This window comes from Quercus lobata, chromosome 5, assembly GCF_001633185.2.
Source record: "Quercus lobata isolate SW786 chromosome 5, ValleyOak3.0 Primary Assembly, whole genome shotgun sequence".
NCBI classification, from domain to species: domain Eukaryota; kingdom Viridiplantae; phylum Streptophyta; class Magnoliopsida; order Fagales; family Fagaceae; genus Quercus; species Quercus lobata.
In genome coordinates, this window is record NC_044908.1 from 13082771 (window position 1) to 13095243 (window position 12473).

The 12473-nt window shown below is 33.7% G+C and overlaps 2 pseudogenes; both read left to right on the forward strand.

Moving 5' to 3' along the window:
- The first annotated feature begins 867 nt into the window (after positions 1 to 867).
- On the forward strand, positions 868 to 3500 carry LOC115989982 (annotated as a pseudogene).
- A 1791-nt stretch (positions 3501 to 5291) lies between these two features.
- On the forward strand, positions 5292 to 10656 carry LOC115989455 (annotated as a pseudogene).
- Positions 10657 to 12473: the final 1817 nt, after the last annotated feature.

A 12473-nucleotide genomic window follows, 5' to 3' on the forward strand; every position in this document is an offset into this window, starting at 1 on the left:
AGTTACTGGTTTTAAAAGAGGTGGCGAAATTATAGCCCTTAGAGCATCCACATTAGTAGACGCAAACTTTCTGTTTATTTTGCACAAAAAAACTATTTTTTCTATTTTAAACACCCATTTTAACAAAATACTCACATCAGTCTATCTATTTTACAAATTTATTCAATAAAATATTCATTATTTTACAATTTTTTATTATTTCCTCACTCACTACCCCTCTCTCTCTCTCTCTCTCTCTCTCTCTCAACACTATCAACGATCACTCCACACCCAGCCACCATCATCACCCACCCAATTACCATCATCAAGGAAAGCCAACCCATTCAATCTGGCCATATTAACCCTTCTACCAAAAAACCCACTGATCAAAGAATGAGAAAAAAAGGAGCCAAATCATCACCCACCCAACCCAAAATTCACTGATCAAACAACAAGAAACAAAGGAAGAGTTAGGTGATTAGAGAGGCTTCGTGGCAATCGGCGAGAAATTAGTGGCAGTGACGATCGGCGGCGGTGGCGAGAGATTAGGGGCTGCAAGAGGTTTAATGGTTTTGCTAGTCTAATGATTTGATGAAATGAGAAAAGGGGAGAGGGAGAGCAACTAGAGACAATGAGAGAGAAAAAAAAATACTAAAATATTAAATGTAAGTGCATAGTAACTGTACATATATGTATGGTTACTGTAACATTTGTGTATTTATGTACAATTTTACACCCATTAATGTGGGTATTTTTTTGGTCAAAATGTGTAAAATGAACCGTATTTTGCAACACTTTGTTTGTTTGTTTTTTTTTTTTTTTTTGAGAATCGGTTTTTGCAAGACTTTGAATGGATTCTCTTAGATATCTTTGAAATGAATCTCAACCTTTAAATGGACACTCCATTTCATTTTGAAATGAAGAAGATCCGGATCCAGCCTTGTAGTAGGTGATCGAAAAAGAGTGTTGACAGTTGACAAAGAAAAGAACTTTTAAAGCAACGATGGGCGAAGGTCCAACCGTCCAAAGCTCTACACCAATAAACCCAAAAATGTAAGCTCAAATCATTTCTACGCTTTCCAAAAAAAAATTATTTATGTTTTTGAGAAACAGTAACAAGGGATTCCAAAAGCAACTTCAGTGCTTTTGTTGGTTTTGCTTTCAATATTTTGGTTTTAGTATTTGACTTTTGATTGATTGACTGCTTGCTTGTGGTCTTTCACGAACAGCACGACTGAAACAATTTCAAGAGCACCAAACAAAAATCCAATGAGTTTCTTCACCATCAGCAATGGTCACTCATGAGTCTTCAGCTCTGCCACCTCAACCACCACCAAAAGAGTCATTTGCTCGGTGTTACAAGTTTCTCTGGCCTATGCTCGTGGCTGTCAATCTTGCTGTTGGAGGTCCCTTTCTTTTTCTATTTCTTCAGCTTTGTAATTCATTGTTTATCTTAATTTCCTATCTACATTAATATATGTGGGTGTTTATTTCGTATGCAAAGTGATTAAATTTATAAAAAGGTGTAATGGGTTTTAAGATTTCAACTTCAAAGATTTGTTTTTTAAGCTTAGTGGGTGCTTTTCATGATGTTATTGTTGATGGGTACTATGTTGTTAGGATTAGGGTTATGGTTTTAAACATCTCATTTTTGGAGGAATCCTTGATTAAATGGGATTTGGTGTTCCATGGTTGGGCTTGTATGGGATTTATGATTCTCCTTAGTTGAGGAATTGTGTGATAAGATGTTGATTCTAGCCTCTGTGGATTTAGATCTTAATTGGTTATGCGACATCTAATTACTAATATGCACTAAAGAGTCTAGGAACACAAACGTGTAAAGAGTGGTGATAAGTATGGGGTTAATATACTATCCCTATTAGAGGGGAAATAAACATTTTATGTCTTGTGTGGGATTTATGATTCTCCTTTTCTTCTACCCAAGTACAGAGGGGGATTTATGAAAAGCTTATTTCTGGTCTCCATAGATATCCTTGGCCAAATGGCAATGTCCCCACCAACCCTCCCCTTCCCAGTTAGTTGAAGTAAAGGCAAAAGTACTACTTGAATCCCATGTCTTTGTGTCATTTGTTTATTTTTCTATTGATAAAAACCATTATTTCTCAACTTAAAACTTTTAGTTCACTACAACGCTTCTTATAAATGGATGCATATTTCTTCATTTTGGAAATCCTGGAGTTTGTTGTTGATGGAACTTCTTCTTGTTCTGTTAAAATGGGAGTAACTGCAATGGCTCATGGCATTCTTCATTGTATTAGTACAGCCATATGGTTTCCTAATCAGAGTAATGGTTTTGGCTATTTATCATGGAAAACAGCCCATGATCAAGTAAAAGACTTGTTTGTCTATCATTCTAAGAATAATCATTACAATAGGTGGGAGAAAAAGACACAGAATGCAATTCTTGCATAATTTTTAACTGGTCATCTAAAGCTCTACTACTTGATATGATTAAAATCATATACCAGTAATTTTTGGCTTTATCCATGTCGATGATGAGCAATATGTTGGATAGACAAAGTTATATTAATTCCTTAGGGTGTGCATACTACATAGTATCTTGCATACTGTAACAGTTAGTTGGATGGATTCATTCAACTGGCTCATTAGGAACTTATAAAGTTATAGGTGAGTAGCAACATGTACTATTTGCTCAAACTCACTTACCTACTTAACTAATTGTTGAACAAATATTAATGACTTTATAAGTAGGGGTAAGGATGCCTACCAATCACCACTCTCCAACCCCACAAAAATGCAATCTTTGTGCACTGGGTATGATCTTTTTAATATATAGGTCCTACATCTGGTGATCATTTTTAATGACTTGTTTGTCTCAGTCAGGTTTGAGAAAGAAAAAGTGGAGTATAAAAGAAGGCTTCAGGGGTGGTAAACTGGTTTCGTCACATTGACATCGAAGTAGACTGAGCGGTCTCATAAAGGGAATATATTCTTTATATGTTATGGTCCTATATAGTTTGAGAGGTATTTATATCTAGGTTTGTGGTCAAACTTGGTCTTTCCCCCCTCTGTTTGTGTGTAATTTTTCTATATAAGTTGTTAGTCTTTTATTTTTTAATCTAGATAAGTTGTTAGTTTAAGCTTCTGTTAACACTGTCTTGAAGCCTATCACAAAGTTGTCTCTAGGGCTCTAAATATGCTCCTTAAGAAGTTAAGAGTTTCTGTGAACTTTTGTAGCCTACCTCTTTGTGTGAACAAAGAAGAAAGATGAGCACATAGAAGAAGGTGCAACTCCAGTTTCAATCTCCGCTGCTAAAACTGCTCCTATTGCTGAAAAAACCTTACACTCACCATCCATCACAAAACCTGTGAAGTTGCGGGAGCCAATTCTAGAGGATCAGCAGCGCGAACTTTTTAAGTGGATGTTGGAAGAGAAAAGGAAGATCAAACCAAAAGATCCTGAAGAAAAGAAGCGCATTGATGAAGAGAAAGCCATTCTCAAACAGTTTATCTGAGCGAAACATATCCCTAGTATCTAATTATTTAACACTTGTTCTCAAATTTAGAGATTACTAACATAAATATTTTCTTTCTTTTTACATGAAGTTTAGTTTATCCTTATGTCAAATCTCTTCGAAGTTCTTTAAATCATTTTTGTTCAATGCAAAGGATAATGTTGATATTAGTCAGTAAAAGATTGCACCAAGTCGCAACTGGATACATCTACTCTGCTAATTGAAGAGCAGATGACTCCTTTCTGTTTTTCATGTAACAAATATTGCATCATCTGATATTTTGTTTTAGGTGAGGACTCAAGGGGATCATATTCATAGAGGGTAGGGTCACAACTTAGCCCAAATCACTCAGATTGATGGCTAAGCCATCAGCCCTCAACTAAAAGATAACAACTGAAAATGATAATAACAAATAGCTCTCTGCTTCATTGTTTTCAATGACCTTAGGATACAATTGCTGACAATTACCTTTATCAAATGGCCCAGCTAAGCCCACAATAGATAGTTACTACTATTAAGTTTATGTTGGTGGGCTGGACTGGGATTAATTTACTATCCTCTTTCAAACCAGCTCTTGCACTGTACCACTCACATCGACGAGATCTAAAAGCCGTTGGGATTAATTTACTATCTTCCTTCAAACCAGCTCTTGCACTGTACCACTCACATCGACGAGATCTAAAAGCCTTTTGAATCCTAGCTTAAAGTAAAATACTAAAATGATGTAATATTAATATCAGAGGTTTTTTTTTTTGTTCAAGAGATGCAAAGCCATTCATTATCCCTATGCATATTTAATTAATGAATATTAATAATTAAAAATCAAATTAAATAATTTTTAATTTAATTAGATTTTTTTTAATATTGGGTTGCTTTAACCCACGAGAGTCAAGAGAATTAGCTCTAAACTAATTAATTTAATCTTACATGATTTAATTTAATCTTACATGATTTAATTAAAAAAAAAAAAAAAAGAGAGAAGAAAAAAGAAAAAAAAAATTAGTTTATTTTTTTACTCTCTTTCAATAACTAAAAAAAAAAAAAATCTTTCAAAAGAAAATTTTTAAAATTTTGAGTTTTCACATATGTATTTTAAGAAAAATTAGAATTAGAATTAGTTTTAAAATTTTTTTTTTTTCAATATCTCTTATAAAATTCAACCTAAATATTTTCTTTTTGTGTAATAGTTACTAATTTATGCTATTAATATTTGTTCGTGAAAAGCATTTATTTTATTATCCTTTTTTTATTTCTATAAAAATATTAAATATTAACTTTGATGTTTATTAATTTTAAAATTTCTTATGCCACGGTGAGTACACAAATTTTGTGAAAAGTAAATATTTATGAATACAAATTTTCTACACCATTTTTTGTATACCACTCTATATTTTACTAATCACTATTTGTTATATTTTGATTTCACTTTTGTTTTTTATATAAAATAATAGAAGTTTAAAATAAAAAGCAATCATACACATAGAAAGTAATAATTGGTAGAACATAAAGTGGTATAGAGAATTTGTATTCAATATTTATCCATGTTGGTTTCTGTCCACCAAACATAGAGCATCATTGTATAAATAAAATGTTTAAAATTATTTTTGAAAAAAAAAAAAACTAAATGAAGAATAAAACTATAACTATGACAAAATTTTAGTCAAAATTACACGTACAACTTTTAGCTATGGGAAGCTTCTCAAAAAAAAAAAAAAAAAAAAACTTTTAACTATGGGAAGACTTTTGCTCTAACGATGAGGATAAATTTTTGTATGAGCTGGGCGTATAAATTGTTTGTCACTTCACTTGTGACTTGCCGCCTTACAAACACAGTCACAAAATTCACTCTCTTTCTTCCACTGTTGTGTATAGTATAGGTACCTTTCTGGCTTCACGAAATGTTGCCAGTTCTGTCCGCGCGGGTCAGTAGCTGTCCAAAGCCACTCTGCTACTGCTAGTGGCGGCCCAAAGGCAGAATGAGAGTTATAGTGGATCATCAAAAAAGAAAAGAAAACCTGAAGATCTACTCTGCACTGTGTCTAAAAAGGTGGAACTAGATGTTGATACAGTTGATAATGCCAAGGAAATTGAGGAGCCTAACAATTTTAATGAAGCTGATCTTGCAATTGCTAATTAGTAATTACTCTATAAAGACATTCATTACAACCTGGAAGGAGCGGTGTTGGCACCATACTGTGCCTGAGTAATATGTTAATTCTTGTTATAAATTATGATTCACACCTATCCACTGCCTTATTTCTTTATCTGATGTTGAAGATTTTTGATTTGTATGATTTATGCAAAGAATATATGTGTAAATTCATTTCTTTAAAATGATTTCGCAATAGTTCTCAAGGTTTATAAATTTTAGAAATCTTCTTTCATACTCTTAGAGATTTTTACCACTGGGGGGTTGGAATTCTAATGATTTTAATTGACAATGTAATATCTGAACTGTATTGAAAATCCTGCATATCTAGTAGTGGGTCATTGACTTATCCTCAACTCGCAAGTTATTTTTTCTTTTTTTGACATTGGTGAGACAATGTTTACACCTACTTGACAACAGATTATGTTATTGAAGAGATTACAAAAGCTGGCTTTGTCGAACCTACCCCTATTCAAGCTCAAGGATGGCCAATGGCTCTAAGGGGCCGTGATCTAATTGGTATCGCTGAAACAGGGTCAGGGAAGACACTTGCCTACCATTGTCCATGTTAATGCCCAGCCAATTCTTTGTAAGGGTGTATTGTTAATATGATCTTGATATATATGCCTCTGTTTATATTTTTTTCAATCTCTGGAGATGGCCCAATTGTTTTGGTATTAGCTCCAACCCGTGAACTTGCTGTTCAAATACAAAACGAATGTACTAAATTTGGTGCATCATCAAAAATTAAAAATACATGCACATATGGTGGGGTTCCAAAGGGACCTCAAATTCGTGATCTTCAGAAAGGTAGGTTGTCGATTGAGTTTTAGACAACTTTTCATTTCTTGCTGTATTTTGATTTTCAAGAACTGTCTCTCCTGTGATAGGTAGTTGACTTAGCTATTTTTTTCTTACTTTCATGTGTAGGTTTATATAGTTGCTTACTCTTTTTGATTTTGTTAATGTCAAATTTATTCCTTTTCTGGACCAGGCGTTGAAATTGTAATTGCAACACCTGGGAGGTTGATTGATATGTTGGATTCACATCATACAAACTTGCGAAGGGTTACATATCTTGTGTTGAATGAGGCAGATCGGGTGTTAGATATGGGTTTTGAGCCTCAGATTCGAAAGCTTGTTTCTCAGGTTTGAATTGTGCCTTGCTGTTTGAAACTTATGTCATGATCATTACTGTACTTTTATCTCTGTTACAAAAATAATTTCTGACAGATGATTGTTTCCCCTAGCTCTCATATTTCCTCTTCCTCATGCCTTTCTGTCTCCTGCTTTCAATTATGGATTAGATCTGTTAGAAAAGAAGGGCAGATTAGCAGATGTCTGATCTGAAATAGCTTGGCTGAACTGAGTTCTTGAACAGTGTGGAAGTTCTAATTGTTGGTTTAGAATCCCAATTTGACTTCTAGTACTTAATTGCAGGTCTTGTCCAATAGAACTTAAGTTTGTGACAAGAACTTATTAGATTATTTTTTGTATTATTTTATTTTATTTTTTTTGGAGTTTTCGAAGGCCATATCATTATTGAAGCCTCTTGCTTACTTCCCTACCAAAGGGAAGATATGATGTAGACAATAAAGAGATTGAGGAAAAGCGAGATTAAACAAAAAAAGATAGATTTGTGGTCTCGTTTTGATGTGGGGCCTTCTTGGAACACTCCATAGGCTACTTTAATTATTATTGAGTTTTAGTATTAAGTTTCTTTAGGATAGAAAGCTACTGGTTTAGTTTTAATTAATTTTTACTGGAATAAATCTCATAAAAGAATACATGTGGCCTACTTTGACTAATTTGTTGAGAATCCATAGCCAATCCCAAATAATTTGGGACTATGGCTTGCTTGTTGGTGTAGAATAAGGGCAATCTATTAAATTCCATTTTTCCTAGAATGGCTGTTCTTGTCTCTACCAAAGGCCTGGGAGTCTTATTTTGTGTTTTGAGTTATTTTTGTATTTGGTTTAGAAGTTCTGAAGTACCTTTTGTAGTTATTAGTAGTCAAGTGTTTTTTTAGGAGTCCTAGTGTTTTAGGAAAGGATTTTGGATTTAGCAATTTCCCTTATTAGTAGTCAAGTGTTTTTTTAGGAGTCCTAGTGAGATTGATTCTAATAAAATTCCAGAAGCTTCTTTTAAGGTTTAAGGAGTGTTGAGGGTGTGATTGCCTTGTGATTGTTTCAGACAGTGTAGGTATGGTTGCCTACTATGTGGTTGTGTAGTGTTTATCTTATTTCTTGTTCAACCCACTGTTTTAACACCTAACAGCCATCAAACATATTCAAAATCCAATATTTTTATTACTGAAACCTACCTAAGAGAGTGTAAGTCATTGGTTGAATTTTCAAATTTTCACTAACAAGGGGAAATCTCTAAACATTGCTTACCCTCCAGTATTTTGCTTAATTTTGTTGCCTATTCATAATATTAGCCATATACTCTTGTTTACTTGAAAAGCTATTGGCTTTAAAGACTAAAGTTACCAACATTTAATTATATACATGCACATACTTGTTAGTATTGTGCAATACGTATAATATGAATGGTAGGTATTATAGGTGTGTATCGACCATGCTTATGAATCTGATGATACATATATATGTATTGTATGAATCATATTGATTTTGTACGATTTTTAGATATGTGAGTTTAAATTAGGTTTTTTTTTGTTAAAATTTGTGCTTTGACTTGAGTCCAACTAGTGATTGGACTTGTTTTTAACAAACAATTATGGGATACTTGGTTGAGGCCAATAAAATAATGTCCATGGGTTTTTTTTTTTTTAATTTTATTTAATTTTATAATTGTTTAGATTTAATAAATGCTTCATTCTAGGATTGACCCTGGTCCTGGAATACTGATTGCTTTAATGATCACTTCGTAATGTTTATGCCCAGTTGCAAGTAGTACAAATGTGGTATTTTGAAGATGCCAGCTAATCCACTGTTAAGTTTCACTGATGGCAATGCGATGGGGCCCTTTACTTCCCTCCTAATGTTTTGTTCAATGCAGATTAGCCCAGATCGTCAAACTTTGTACTGGAGTGCTACCTGGCCTAAAGAGGTTGAACAACTTGCTAGACAGTTTCTTTACAACCTGTACAAAGTAAGGTGTTCTAACTTAATCTTGCTACTGCCTACCGCAGTTGTGGGATTTCTTCTGTTAGAATATATTCTTTTCTGTGTTTCGTTTTTATTTTATACTTTTGATGTGTGTAGTTGCCATTTTACTCATGTCATTTTACTCGTTTTGAGGCAGCTTGTTTTTTCTGAATTTTCCCCTACTCCTCCCCCCTCTTTCCTTTTTCTTGAAACTGAGGGTAATTTCCCCGGTTTAATGGCTTGGTTTGTAATTGCCAGAGTTCTGGAGGGCATATGCCCTTTTTGAAAGTTCCTGCTTTTGTGGTATGTGTATCTGTTTGTAATGTGCGATTATGTTATGTGATTGGCTCTTATCTTGGACTTTGCATAGGTGATAATAGGATCTCAAGATTTGAAAGCTAACCATGCTATACGCCAGCACGTTGACATTGTTTCTGAAAACCAGAAATATAACAAGTAGGCCCCATTTCTATTTTGTTCTTGTATATTCTAATTTCTTCAAGATCTCATCATATGAGATTTGATGTGGTCATTTTACTGATAGGTTTGATTTTCCAGATTGGTTAAATTGCTGGAGGATATCATGGATGGCAGCCGAATATTGATCTTCATGGATACCAAGAAAGGATGTGATCAGATTACCTGGCAGCTTCACATGGATGGCTGGCCAGCTCTTTCAATTCATGGAGATAAAAGTCAAGCAGAGAGGGATTGGGTCCTCTCAGAGTTTAAAGCTGGCAAGAATCCTATAATGACTGCTACGGATGTTGCAGCTCGTGGTTTAGGTATGGAGATAAAACTCTTAAAGCTTGTTCAAAGAGTTGATAGAAATTCTATTTTAGTACAGGAAATTGTGTAGGTAAACGATTTACTAATAGCACTCATCATCAACATCTCATTTTGGAAGGAAATTATTATCTGATCTTCTTCTTGTCCCTAATTTAAGTCTTCTTTTAATTTTATTGGATGGGCTTTATGGTGTTATTTGTCACATGGATCCTACTTGTATGTTTGTTTGAGCCGCTTGTTTTCATGTCTATGGATATTGGATATTGGATATTGCCCTTGAACGTTTCCCCTCTGTGCATAATTGTTGCCAGAATATGGTTTTTGGGGGTTTTCATCTGACATTTTGTGTTTATTTGCTACAACAACACACTAGCATAAATGCAGAAATGTGTTGAGATCATAGATTCTCTGATCTAAATAAGCTTCCGATGTGAGAGATCATTGGCCTAATGCATTTCTTATAACTTATAATGCTCTTTTGTTTCGTGCCAGATGTGAAGGATGTGAAATATGTGATAAATTATGACTTCCCTGGATCCCTTGTGGACTATGTTCACCGTATTGGTCGAACAGGAAGGTCCGGGGCAAAAAGAACTGCACACTTTCTTCACTGCCGCAAATGCTAGATTTGCAAAGGAACTCATCAGCATACTTGAGGAAGCTGGACAGAAGGTCAGTCCTGATTTGGCTGCAATGGGGCGTGGTGCGCCTCCTCCCCCGTCAGGTTAGTTGGCTAGCTTGAATATTCTTAGACGCGTGCACATACACACGTGCATGCTTGTCATGGTGTTTACATGTATGAGTGCGTGAATTTGATTACTAAAACTGACTGTTTCAATGAATATCAACCAACCAGGTCATGGGGGTTTTCGAGATCGTGGGAGGGGTCATGGTAGTGGTCGCTTGTGGAACTAACTATTGAAGGTAAACCGGTTCTCACATTGTATTTTGGAGGGAAACATTTAACATGTATGATTAGACGATAGGAGTTTAAATGTCTATTTTCATTTATGTTGAATTTTTGTTCAATTACGTAGAGGACTAACTGTAGTTAGTGTTGGACTATGTAAGATAAAACATTTGTTTATATCATTAAAGGTTTTGAGGAAGAAGATAAACAATTGTATTTTCATTTTGCTTTGCCCTAAAGTAGTGGAAGTATGCACAAAAGAAAGTCTACTTCAACACTAAGCATCTCATTAGGTTGGTATCAAAGCAACCCCGGTTTGGATCGTTGGAAAGTTGCGAAAAAGGTTGAGATACTTACAAGGAACCAATGATTACAGGTTGACTTACATGCATATTAATCAGTTGGAGGTGATTGGTTACCCAAATTCCAATTTTACCGGGTGTGTAGACACAAGAAAGTCTTACTACAGCATATAATTTATATTTTATTTTTTGGAGGTGATATATCTTAAAGAATTACTAAACACAATTGTTGCTTAATCTACCATGGAGGCTATTGAATACTATGGATCTGCTACACACGCATTATAGTTAAGCAATTGTATCACAGGTCTCAAAAATTTAGATATTGAATACTATGAAGCTACAACACATGCATTATTTATGTTTAAAATTTTTTTTATCACAAATCTCAAGATTTTCAATTCTATATCAAGACCTTTCAAATTTTTCTGTGACAATTTGATTGCATTTTTCTTCTCTAAGAATAATAAAAGTGGAAGCCAAAAGTAAGCATATTCACATAAAGTACACTATTGTTAGAGAGAATGTTAAAGAAACAAAAGGTGTCTAAAAAGCATATTTACCATAGAGCTATTGATTATTGATCCCATAAGGCCATAACTAAAGGTTTGTTGGCCAAACAATATAAATCACGTTGAACACGTGGGGCTTGTTAGCTTATTTGATGTTTAATTTCTCTTTATTTGTTTTCTATTTGAGAAGTGTTGTGTTTCACAATATTTTCATAACAAATCATAAGTGATAAGTTGTTATTGGTTTTAATTTAAACATACCACTGAAATTTCTTTGTAATCTGTCAATAATAACTTGTAACAATCTGTTACTTAAAATTTGTTATGAAAATGTTGTGGACTTAACATCTCCTTTTATATTTAGACACTTATTTGGTTATTTTTAGAGAATAAGGCAAAATATTTGTTGTATAAATATAACGAGAGTTTTCTTCATGGTGGATATATGAAAGGAGACTCGAATGATTAATAGGTAGTCCATTTATTAAGAATTAATAGCTTATAAAGTACTCACATAGTACCATAAATTGTAATACATGGAATAGTAATTTTAATTAAGAGTTTTACCGCTATGTTTTCTGTATTGGATAGTTTATTAGAGTAGGAGAATTTCACAACTAGACAATAAAAGTAATATCCTAAGTATATTACAATGACCATCACTCTTCAAGATATTTAAATGCCATGTGGGCTAAGTGAGAGAATGTAAGGAGGCTTATTGTCTCCCGCACACAATTTCTAATTGATTAATTACAATATACTTGGATTTATTTTAAAGTGATAGATAAAGAACACTTTCTAGGAGTATGTTAACATCACTTGAGATGTCATTTAGTGAATAAACACTATAAAGTAACTCTTAATTAAACTTTTTGATGGCAGGAGTATTCTAACCTTTAAAAATATACATTCTCGGTTTAAGGTGTAGAGTAGTTTCTTTCACAACTCATTCTTTTGCAGTGAGATTTTATTTACAAATCATTTGAACAACATATCTGTAGGTATTATTTCTATTATTATTATTTCCTTCCACTGCTTTAGATTTCTTACATCCAATTGATGCTTACCGTCACTGCATTGGGAGGTTTTGGTCATTGGATTTGAAGGAATTACTCTTTTTATGCATTTTCTTATTTACTTTAATTGTGGGTTATTTTGGCCTTGCCCACTTTAATTTTTATTTTTATTTTTATTCCTGGTGAAATGTGAGATGGGTTTTGATTTT